Source organism: Artibeus jamaicensis, unplaced genomic scaffold (genome assembly GCF_021234435.1).
Source record: "Artibeus jamaicensis isolate MK-2021 breed Jamaican fruit bat unplaced genomic scaffold, CSHL_Jam_final contig_452, whole genome shotgun sequence".
In the NCBI taxonomy this organism is placed as follows: domain Eukaryota; kingdom Metazoa; phylum Chordata; class Mammalia; order Chiroptera; family Phyllostomidae; genus Artibeus; species Artibeus jamaicensis.
This window is the reverse complement of record NW_026521837.1, coordinates 1,734,158-1,746,620: the sequence shown is the minus strand read 5'-3', so window position 1 is coordinate 1,746,620 and position 12,463 is coordinate 1,734,158. Positions and strand designations below refer to the sequence as shown.

Below are 12,463 nucleotides of genomic sequence, written 5' to 3'. Positions count from 1 at the left end.
TATTCTGAACTTAGCAAGCTCCTCCAGCATGAGTTTCAAATATGAAAGCCCCTTAAGAATTTTGTTGAGTATTTTGTCCATAATGAGAAGTTCTACTGGCTTGTCTCAGAGAAATTAACTGGAGGTAGAAAGGTATCTACGTGTGTATTTATTTACCTTGGAATTTGTAAGTGGCAATAAAATGCTTTATTTTGTCTACAGAAAGACTCAACTGCTGGTGAATTTTCCAAATGCTTCTCTCTTGGTGGCGCTTTAAGCCAGTCATGGCAGGAATATTGATAAAAAAAAACAACCTAATGAAATATGAAAGCCAGTGGATGTGTTGGGTAAAGAGCAGATCCAGTCTGTGAAAGTTGTACCCGATAGAATTAGGCCCATGAGGTGCCTCATTAGGTATTCAGGGGAGACAATTCTTGCTTTATAAAATATGCTTTGGTTTGCCTTATGAAAATGTACTGTTCATTCATTTCATGTACTCCTTTAAGAGGTCAACTTTGACTTTCAGTGCTATTACAATTTATTTTTTACTCCATTGTTCCTTGCAAACCATTTTTATTGAATTTTGTTGTGCATTTGAGTTGCCAAATAGCCAATGTACTCTCTAAACTGCTTTATACAATTAACAGATATTTTGTGATGGCGGCAGGATGAAAATCAGACTTATTGGTGCTAGTACTTATCAGCATAGAGAGAGCAAATTAATTATCCTCCTTTGATTTCAGAAATTAGGCATGCCAAAGCCAATGCTCACATACATATATAGGTCAACAACTGGGAAATTGTTGGATCATCAGAACTGTAGTATTTGAAAATATCTGCTTTACATGAAAAAAAAATGTCTAGGCTCTGCTCCTTTTGCGGTGGAACTGAAAACTTTTAGTAGGAGTGCATCTCAATAATTACAAAAAACAAGAAAGAAAGGAATCTTTGATGAGATGTCTTAATTAGACTCTATTTGATAATCATTGGCATTGCTATTGATCAATTTTTAAAATTAATTTTATTTAGTTATTTTTCAAGTACAGTTTTTTGTCTGTTTTTCCCATCCCAGCCTCCCCCGCCCCTTGCTATTCTAATGACCAAACTAGGTTGTTTTAGCCGCATGGTTTACCTGAAGTACACTGGAAATCCTTAAAGAAACAAAGTGTTCACAGCATCCAAAACTTATCTCAGGACAAATTGTTGTTAATGTTTGTTCCTTCACCATAAAATAGGTGTGGCTATTAATGGGATTCAACTTATTTTCTTAAAGATTTTATTATTTTTTTAGGGAAAGGGAGGGAGACAGAGAGGGAGAGAAACATCAGTGTGTGGTTGCCTCTAGCATGCCCCCAATTGGAGACCTGACCCACAATCCAGGCATGTGCCCTAACTGGGAATCAGATCAGTGATCCTTTGGTTCACAGACTGGCACTCAATCCACTGAGCCACAGCAGCCAGGACTCAAAATTACTTTTTCAATCGATTCTGTGTGCTGGCCTATGACCAGTAGTTCTTATTTTCCAACTGAGGTACCTACTCCAAGTATTTTGAGGTAGAGTTGCCCCAACAAACACCTCAGTAGAAAATAGTTCAGATACAAGTTTCCAATTTTTAGATTGGCAAATGAGGCTTTTTACAATCTTGAGCTGGCTGGCTTTTGGTTACATTGGGTGCTTTTCCTTGTTATTATTCTGAATCTCAGCTGTGCTGAATTACTTTCATGTACTGAAATTCATGGAGTCATTTTTCCATAGTGTTTCTTTGGCTTGTAATACTTTGTCTATCTTCTCTTTCAATTTTCCAAAACTAATGTCTACATGAAATAATTCCAGTCCTCAGTAGAACTGTTTCTTCTTTGTAATCCCATTGTAATTGTTTTTTCATAATTACCATATTATTCTACATATTTTTATATATCCATCTTATTCTAGAAACTTACTGATTCTTGAGGCCAGGGATTATATTCTGAGCATCTATGCAGTGCCTGACACAATGAATGAATAAATGAATAAAAGAGTGAATGAATGTAAATAAGATACAGTGGAGTAAATGTTGGCCTTATAACCCAAAGCAGAGATGGCAAACATTTGATCCAAATGCTACACTTTCCCTTCTCTTTAGCAGAAAAAATTTTCCTAATTGATTATGAGCCACTGAGTCTCGGTCTAAGCAGTCTAAATTTTCTGAACTTAGGCCCCAATCATGGATGGTCTCAGAGTGGGCAGACAGCATGCTCAGTCTCCTCATCTGGATTCTCACTCTCTCTGATACTTTCTTCCAAGAGACTCTTTGACTGTAATATCAAGAATAGACTGTGTGAGGGACTTCTGGCCAAGATGGAGGTGTAGACAGACACACTGTGCCTCCTCACACAATGAAAAGAAAGACAACAACAAATTTAAAATGAAAAACAACCAGAACTGACAGAAAATCAAACTGTATGGAAGTCCGACAACCAAGGAGTTAAAAAAGAAGCATTCATCTCGTAGGAGGGTCAGAGACAGGCATCTAGGTTAAGAGGACTCATGGCTGGAGGACTGGGGCCGGCAAAACTGTGGCTGGCGACCCAGTGAGGTGGCAGATTGTGGACTTGGTGGTCCCACATTTGCATGCAGATAAACCAGGAGGAACAACTGGGGAGTGAGACAGACTGTGCAATCCAGAGTTCCAGCAGGGAAATACAGCCTCAAACCTCTGATTGAAAACACCTGTGGGGGTTGAGGCAGCAGTGGGAGAAACTCCCAGCCTCACAGGAGAGTTTGCTGGAGAGACCTACAGGGTCCCAGAATGTACAAAAACCCACCCATTCAGGAATCAGCCCAGAAGGACCCAATTTGATTGTAGGTATTGGGAGAAGTGACTGAAAACTGGCAGAGAGTGGAGCAAGTGGCACTGTTCCCTCTTGGACCCCTCTCCCACATGAGCATCACAATGTAGCAACATGAGTTGCCTTGCCCTGGTGAGCACCTAAGGCTCTGCCCCTTAGTATGTAACAGGTGCTCCGAGACAAAAAAAAAAATGGCCCAAATAAAAGATCAGATCAAAGCTCCAGAAAAAATACAACAAGTGATGAAGAGATAGCCAGCCTATCAGCTAGATTCACAGTTCAAAATACTGATAATCAGGATGCTCACAGACTTGGTTGAATATGGTTGCAAATTAGATGAAAAAAACTGAAGGCTATGCTAAGTGAAATAAAGGAAAATGTACAGGGAACCAATAGTGGTGGGAAGGAAACTGGGACTTAAATCAATGGAGTAGACCAGAAGGAATAAAGAAACATCTAACCAGAAAAGAACGAAGAAACAAGAATTCAAAAAAATGAGGAGAGGCTTAGGAACCTTCAGGACATCTTTAAACATTCCAACATCCAAATTATAGGGGTACTATAAGGAGAACAGGAAGAGCAACACATAGAAAACTTATTTGAACAAATCATAAAGGAAAACTTCCCCAATCTGGCAAAGAAATAGACTTCTAGGAAATCTAGGAAGCTCAGAGAGTCCCAAAGAAGTTGGACCCAAGGAGGAACACACCAAGGTACATCATCATTACATTACCTAAGATTAAAAATAAGAAGAGAATCTTAAAAGCAGCAGAGAAATGGAGACAGTTACCTACAAAGGAGTGTCCATAGGACTATCAGCTAATTTCTAAAAAGAAACTTTGCAGGCAAGAAGGGGCTAGAAAGAAGTGTTTGAAGTCATGAAAGGCAAGGACCTACATCCAAAATTACTCTATCCAGCAAAGCTATAATTTAGAATGGAAGGGCAGATAAAGTACTTCCAAGATAAGGTCAAGTTAAAAGACTTCATCATCACCAAGCCATTATTATATGAAATGTTAAAGGGACTTACCTAAGAAAAAGAAGATAAAAAAATAGGAAAAGTAAAATGACAACAAACTCACAGTTATTAACAACTGAACCTAAAAACAAAATAAAAACAAAAACAAACTAAATGAACAAGTAGAACAGGAACAGAATCATAGAGAGAGATCACATGGAGGGTTATCAGCCCTCCATGAAGTGGGTGGGGAGAGAGGGGGAAAAGGTACAGAAAGTAAGTAGCATAAATGGTAGGTAGAAGATAAACAGAGAGAGAGAGTAAGAATCGTATAGGATATGTAGAAGCCAAAGAACTTATATATATTATCCATGGACATGAACTAAAGTGGGGAAGGGCTGGGAAGGGGTGTACCAGGTGGAGGGGAATAAAGGAAAGAAAAAGGGACAACTGTAATAGCACAATCAATAAAATATATTTAAAAAATAATAAAATAATAAAAAAGTAAATTTTCTGAACTTAGTTTTTTTCTAGTTACAATCTTAGTATTTAGTGAAGTTATTTAGAGCAGTCTTACCCTGACTTTTTTTTATTATACAAATGAATAACCCTAGTAGTAAAAATAATTGGGGCACATCTTCTATAGGTAGCTTCTGTAAACCTCTCTAGGCCACATGGGGAGACTGACTCAAATGGACCATATCAGTGGACTCTTTTGTCCTTTGACTCCTGGTAGGTTTGGCAGGAGACCTGAAGGATGTGCCAGAGTGAGGCCAGGGTACTATTTCCCCAGCTCACACATTGCTCGGAAGCTCTTGGTTGGCTTGTTCCCTCTTCTGACAGTTACAGCTCTTGTCACATGCCCTCTTCATATCTCTGCCTTTGGTTCTGGTATCTGTTTCCTTCTTTTGGCCCTCCCTGCAGTGCTTGTCCAGAATGTATCTTCTCTTATTGCTAAACCTCTGCATCCCAAACTTTTGTCACTTGTCCTTCTATTAAACTCTGCTTAGTTCATTCATTTGGAAATACCTTTTGTTTCCTGCTCTGACTTTGACTGATATGCTTCTAAGGCATGCAATAATTTTTAGTATATTATGTACATGTACTAGTGACCATCCACATATTAAATACTAGTAAAGACTAATTTCTCTTAATTTATAGAAGAGGTTAAGTTTTAATATTTTCTTCCCATACCGTGTTTGATCTTTTTCTTTTTGTTATTCTTTGGAAGCCATCAATTCAGAAACTAATTCTCTAAGTTTTTCTACCACGTTCACAAAATAAGACTGATGGGTGTGCCTTTGAAGACACAAGAGTGGGGACTGGTTTCTGCAGGATCAATAAATTTAGAGAAAAAGGGATGCATGTGAGATGTGCTCCCTGGTGTTGACTTTCCATTTCCCTCAGGGCTCAGAGCCAGCACAGCCACTGCTGGGCAGAGAGTATTATAGCATCAGTCAGGCTCCCAGGCAGCCGGGAAAGTGGACCTGGAGAATATTAGGGTAGGACAAAATAATGCTTGAATTGTAACCTTTTATTTTAAAGGGATTTGTCTTTAAATAATGAATGAAGGCATTATAAACTTTTGGCTTTGAGACTTTTAATTCTTTATTATTTCCTATGGAATGCTTCCAGCCTCCTGCCTCCGCCCTAACTAAAATCAATGCTCTAGCAATGCCCATGGACAGAATCTTCAAGCAATCAGATTCTGACTTATGGCTGATTCTATTTTTAAGGGAATTCTCTTTACTTAGTGCCTCTTAGAAAAAACTGAAGCTTAGTTTTGTGATTTACATTTACTTTTATAAGTCTGAACACTTTCAGACAAATGTTTATATCTCCTATGCATTGGTAAAATAACTATAATTTTATCTGTGTCATTAAAACATTTCTTCCAGGGCCCTCATGCACTGAAGATATTCCAGTGTGACAAATGGAACTGCTCTCATTAGCAATAGGTTTCATTAACATTTGGTATAGAGCTAAACATATTATGAATTTTAATTGTCCATAATGTCTTGATTTCCTGAGCATTAGTAAAATTTTCTCCCTTATAATGAAGAAAGACTGTTTTATTCCATTTTGATTAAAGCCTTAAATAAATATGAAGTAATGGTAAATGAACATATTAAGAGAGACAGCCTTATTGTTTAGGCTGTTATGAATCACCTTGCTCTGACATGGTTTTTAATTTAAGGGGGGTGGAGCTGAGAGTCTAAAGTAATGCCACTAGAATAAACTAGACTGAAATAGGGAGTTACTCAATACTGAGCCAAGTAGTGAAACCAGAATGGTGTGTATTTTAGGAAAAAGAAAAAAGATGCTCCGAATGATCAGGTAGGGGGGTGAACATTACTCCTGGTACATGTGGAAGGAGTCTTGCTTTTTTCAGAACTTTAGGGGTCATATTTATAGGACTCAGCTATAAGAAACTAAACTCTGAAGCAGGAACCGGATCGTTTTGTACCCAACAGTGGTATTGTAGATACTAGTAGAATATTAAAATTTGAAGGGATACTCTTTTTTTTTTTTTTTTTTTTCTTTTTTTTTTTTTTTTTTTTTTTTTCTTCTTTTTTTTTTTTTTTCTGGTTCCTTTTCTTTGTTGTGCTCCTTCTTTAATGCTCAAAGCATTTGTTGACCAGTGAATACAATGAGGACCAGAGATTTGGTGAGACTTCTGCAAGGAACTAGAGAAGCAGAGCTACAAGTCACATTTGCTGATTCCCTTTCTCATGTAGTGTCCACTAGACCAAATATCTTCACAATTTTAAGCTTGGGTTTTAGAGATGGAAAGGATCTGCAAACTGTCATTCAAAGTCTTTGACTTTGCCATGAGAAAAACATGCCCAAGTAATATGTGAACAAAACATAACCTATGTGATTCCTAGGCTAGTGATCTTTCCATGACACCAACATTTATTCACATACCAGATACTAGAGTTAGGCCAGAGGTACAAAGAGACTTCTGCTTTTACAAGAGAATCTCACCATATATCCCCAAGTGGAAAGTGCATATTTCTCTTCATTCCCATATGTATTCAATCTAACCAAATGGAGGCTAGAAGTATATAAAGCACACAGTGCTGTAAGATTTTGTAGACAGTATAAAAATATATCAAAACCATATTTTAAGTCCTCTAGATATGAGTTCACGTTGGCGGGGATTATTTCTCTCTTGTTTATTGTTGCTGCCCCAAGTACTGCCTGGCACACTAAATGCTCAATAAATTTCAAATAAGTGAATGAATGATGTCTGCCTGGTGTACAGTAAGTGTTCAGTAAATGTTGAGTGAATAAATGAATGAATGTAAATGTGCAGTGTTCTTAAGGATTATCCAGAATCTGAAATGATGACCCAAGAGATCATAATTTATAATGCTATTTTATGTCTGGATCAAGTTAATTCCACACTGTAGCGAATTCTAGAACATTTGAAGCTCCTGAGTTTGAGTCCTGTTCCTACCACTGTGGTAGAGACTGGCAAGTAACCAACTCTCTTTCCTCCTGGGCATATAACCACACAATATTTCCCAACTTCCCTTAGAGTTAGAGACATCCTTTTGAGAAGTTCTGACCGAAGGAATGTGGGCAGAAGTTACAAATCCTATGTCCAGATCTGGCCCTTAAAAATCTCTTCTGCAGTACTCTGGTTCTCTGCTCTCTGTCTTGGGGACCAGATGCAAAAGTTCAGCAGAGGCCTCTGAGTCTCCAGAGACCATCACAAGATTAAAGAGACCTGTGTCCTGAATTATGCAATGGAAGACCATCTACCAAACATTTTTAATGAATTAATATGAGAATAAGACATGAACCTCTGTGTCAAGCCACTAAAATTTCAAGGACATTTCAACAGTTATCCTACTCTGTTCATTTCTTTTTGGCAGTGTAAACTTGGACACAGCTGTGTCTCTTTGAGCCTAGGTTTTGTTTCTTGCACAATAAGGATCATGATGTAACCTGGCTCATTGTGTTATTATGAGGCTTATCAATGTGAAGCTCTTAGCATAGTGTTGGGAACAGAATAAGCACTTGATACATGTTGACTATTCTTACATGATCTTTATCATCTTAAGTTTGACAAAGAATAGTAATTGTTAAATTGTGTGTGTGTGTGTTCTCTGTTTATATTTTGGCTATTCAGGCAAAAAAAAATCCTCCAGAACCTTATGTCATGAGTCTCAACTATTCTTTTTAGAAATAGAACTCTAACTTTTCACTAATATGACCTTATATGGTTATAAAAGCACAGCTGTTGTAATGTTAGGGTATGCTTAGAACTACCTGCTTAGCCTACCCTGGCCCTTGTGTGAGGTACCTCTACAGAATTCCTGGGTTAGGGAGGACACAATTTAAATACCACTGTTTTGGGTTAATACTATGGGGAAATGAAATATTATACAATTATTTAATGCAATGCCCTTATTCACTCTTCACACAGTTGCCAACATCTTCTTTACTACAGCTTTCTCCACTGCTACTCTCCATGTTTTCTCCTGTTTCAGTGCAGAAACTGCCCAAAGTGGGGCTATAGTAAATATGGACTTCCTTCATTTAAAGTACATTGGTGTCTCTTTTCAATAGACTATTAGAAGAATAACTGCTATATATTATTAAAAGGGACCCTGAACTTCAACTCTCCAATGTATGATATATGAATGGCTTGAAGCTTTAAGGTCAAGGGTTAGAAGTAATGAATTTATGGTTAGATTCTGCTTCCTTTCACTTAAAGAAAAGATGGTATATTTGGAAAGTTAAATTATAAATATTTTTCTTTCAAAAACAGTATTAGAGAAGATGTACTAAACTGATATTTTCCAACCCCACTAGAACTATCTTATAATGTACCATGGGTTCCAAGAGTAATTGAAGGGAGAAGTACTTAGGATGAAGAAAAGAGCAAAGCTATAGCCACTTTGGATGAATTTAGGATTTAGGGGAAGGAAAAGACAGGAGGTGGTAAAGTTTTACCTGCTGGGGCATAGACAAATAGTTGGGAAATACTGCAAATCTTTAAAAGTGCCAGGATACATAATAAATAGAAATATACTGGATGCTACTCTAAGAGGAAGTATTCCAAAGAAATTGATTTTTTTATTATTGTATCATCTTAACTTCTAAAAAATGAAATTATCCTAATTCAACTAAAATCATTCTGTGGTTGACATAGATATTGAATGACCTCTCAAGTTATACTGGAGATGCTAATAAGCTAGTACTAATGCCCTTGATTTTGGAGCCAAGGCCAAAACAAAGAGTCATAGTTGTCAAGCTAAGTTTCATATTAGACTTGCAGTCAGAGGCTGTTGTTTTGTGAAGAGTCAGTCATGCTCAGATATTCCAACTCTAGACACAAGCCTTTCCTTCCTTGTTAAGTTCTTGGTTAACCTACTCAATTCTTTCTTGGGATTATTAGGAAAAATTAGATGATCTTTGGTGGCCCCCATGGGTTTTTAGTCAGAATGCCTTGGTAAACCACCTATCTATGTAAAAATGGTAATGATAATTTGGGGTTTTTTTTACAGCTACATATCAGTGGTTTTACAAATGACCATACACATTGTTTTATATAATGCTCATTCTAATCTCATTAGCCAGTAACACCAACTTTAGACAGATCTGAGGCTTTGAGGTGGCCCAGGTTGTAAGAGAGAGAGTCAGGATTTTAATCCAGGTCTGTTGGACTTTGTGGTCACTATGTAATACTACATCTGATAACCAATTTCAGTCTACCTATGTTCCCTCCACCTGCCCCAGTATATAGTCATTTGAAAATTTATATTACTTTCTTAAACCACCTAAAATTAATTATATTTAAAAAGTGACTTTCTAGTTGCTTGTGAGGTGAACTCTTGGTAGTAAGATGGCTACATTGAGGTTCAGATGGATAACTATCAAGGGACATAAAAGGAAAACAGCCCTCCCTTCCCAAAAGGAGGTGAATGAAGCACAAAGATAAGCTTCAGTCATTTTGCGGTTGTTTTCAATGTCCATCCCTATTTTCACTGGGTAGAGAGAGTGGGTGTGAGATTGAAATTTTTTCTGGAGGCTATTTTACTTAGTAATTCTCATCCTGTCACACAGATAGCCTTGCACAGCTGTATTCTAATTTTCCCTATAGCCTACTCATATATTGTTATTCAATGAAGTAATAATGTTAAAAGCAAGACAATCTATAAGGCACTTTCAATAAAATTCTGAAAAACAGTCATTGATCTTTTCTTAAGTCAGCTATCTACCCTAGCTGCCTTCTTGCTCTCATTGCAGAGGTGATTAAATGACCAAAGATACTTAATATATAAGTTATAAAACATTCCACTTCCTTATTTACCACTTAATGGTCATTAAAAGAGTAGGAACATCATCCTTTTCCAGGTGATGTAAGATAGATCCTGGCTTAAATAGAGTACTCATTTATCAATAATCAATTACTCAGTTAAGCATTAAAGATAATAATCATTTCCACCACACTTACAATAAAATGCTACAAATGTCAGTGAATCATTATTTTACTCTAGAGGAAACCTTAAATCAATTTGTTATTTCCATTTATTTTACTTCTGCAATTATGGTGAATATTCAAATGTCCTGAACATAAGAAAGTCATCAAATAGTAAATGGTTGGAAGAAGGGAAGTGTGAGAGGTATGATTAGTGAGGAACTATGGATTTTGTCCAGGGACAACATCCAAGTGGTTTTGATCCATAAAATTTTGCTTTTAACTTCAAGTTCATTACTAAATTAGGAATCTTAACTGGATATTTCCAATTTCAAGTTGTTTAGATACCACTAATTGCCTTTTTACTTTTTTATAAGATTTAGTCCAATACTATGTTGCATTAAACATACAAGGTAGTGGCTGGAATGATAGTGGAATCATATAGTGGAGGTGCAGTATTACTCTTCAAAGGTTTTCCATTGCCCTTAGAATAAAGAAAAAACTTCTTATTAAGACTGACGGGGCCCAGGTTTTTGGCTGGAATCACCACCGTCTAGTAATTTGCCAAAACGACTAATACAAAGGAAAAGAGGAGAGGCACCCACTGTGTGTTCTCTAGGCCTTTTAGAGAACATGGAGTTGTTCCTTTGGCCATATACATGTGAATCCACAAGAAAAGTGATCATTGTAGATATTAAGGGAATGAGCACTGTTAAAAAGGAATGCTGCACAAGTGTTATCATGGCAAAACTGGAAGAGTATACAATGTAACCCAGCATGCAGTGGGCATTATTGTAAAGAAACAAGTTAAAGGCAAGATTCTTGCCTAGAGAACCAATGTATGTATTATGCATATTAAGCACTCTAAGAGTTGAGATAACTTACTGAAATATGTGAAGGAAAATTATCAGAAAAAGAAGAAAGTCAAAGAGAAAGGTGTCTGGGTTTAGCTGAAGCATCAGCCTGCTCCACCCAGAGAAGCAAATTGTGAGAACTAATGGAAAGGAGCCTGAGCTGCTGGAACCAATTCCCTATGAATTTATAACATGGTAAGTGTGAAAAATATCAAATACTTCTTTATTGATTAAAAAAAAGAATGAGGGCCCAGAATGATCTGGTCACTCCACACTTCTCTTGCTTCATCAAACACACCATGCTCTGTTCCTCTCTTGTCACCAGTGAGCCTGGCCTTCTTTCAAGCCTTGTATTCTATATGATCTCCCATGCCAAAGGGCATGTGCACATGTTTTTTTAATTTTCTTTTTTTTAAATTTTATTTAGTTATTTTTCAAGTATGGTTTTCTATTTGTACATGTTATTCCTTTAGCACATAAGGCCACCTGTGCCTTGTCTCCATTCGTACCCACTTAATATCAATTCTTCAGTTTTAAGTTCAAAGTTAGCTTACCTAGAAAAGCCTTCCCTAATCTGCCCAATCCCTATTATATGCTCTCAGAATTTCATTTCTCCCTCCTTCTTAGCACTATCTCAACTTTAGTTTTTTGTGTCATTAAGTTGTTTGACAGAAATAGTCTCCCTCTCTCCCATCAGACTGTGAACTCTGTTTAGGCAGGATTGTGTCTATTTGTGCTCACCACTGCATCCCAAGTGGTTAAGATGGTGCCTTGTTCATAGTTGGATTTCTTTTTTTTAGTTGTTTTCATTGTTGTACAAGCATTTCAATAAATGTCTGTTAAATACATTACAAGTTGATTAAGAAAAGGTACCAAAAATTACACCATTAACCCAGAGTGTAGGAGATGTCTACAGTGACTGTGAGAAAGTGTCTCTGGTCCTCATGAAGTGGTAATAACAATTCAAGTTCACTTAAGGTTCTGGAGTTTCACTGACACAATTACTTTCTAGCTGACTTATTTCTGTAACAAGACCCAGGCTTCTCTTATCCTGGTTCCATTTATTTTCAAGGATCTTGTAGTCTGTGTTGTTTCCCACTATTTTCTGGTACTTTCTGTTCTATAAGTGGAAACAGCTAGGCTTCCTTGGGGCTTATGACTCTCCCACATTCCTGTGCTGTCTGAGATCCTCTTGTATACACCTATGCAATAAATCTCCTCCACACAACAATCTCTGATATGAATGAAGAGACAAAGAAATAACTTTAAGAGAAAGTGTGAAGGAGAAAGAAGATAAAAAGAAGTTAGATCCAATGTAGATTCTGAGGTGGACCAAATAGTATAGCATGGTGTTGACTCAATCACTTATAGCAACAGGGAATGAGGTTGTCAGATATGTAGCACAT

The 12,463-nt window shown here is 37.1% G+C and overlaps 1 pseudogene; it reads left to right on the top strand.

Moving 5' to 3' along the window:
- The window catches only part of LOC119064984 (60S ribosomal protein L21-like), a 76,107-nt pseudogene extending 64,851 nt beyond the window's left edge, over positions 1-11,256 (top strand).
- The last annotated feature ends 1,207 nt before the right edge of the window (positions 11,257-12,463 follow it).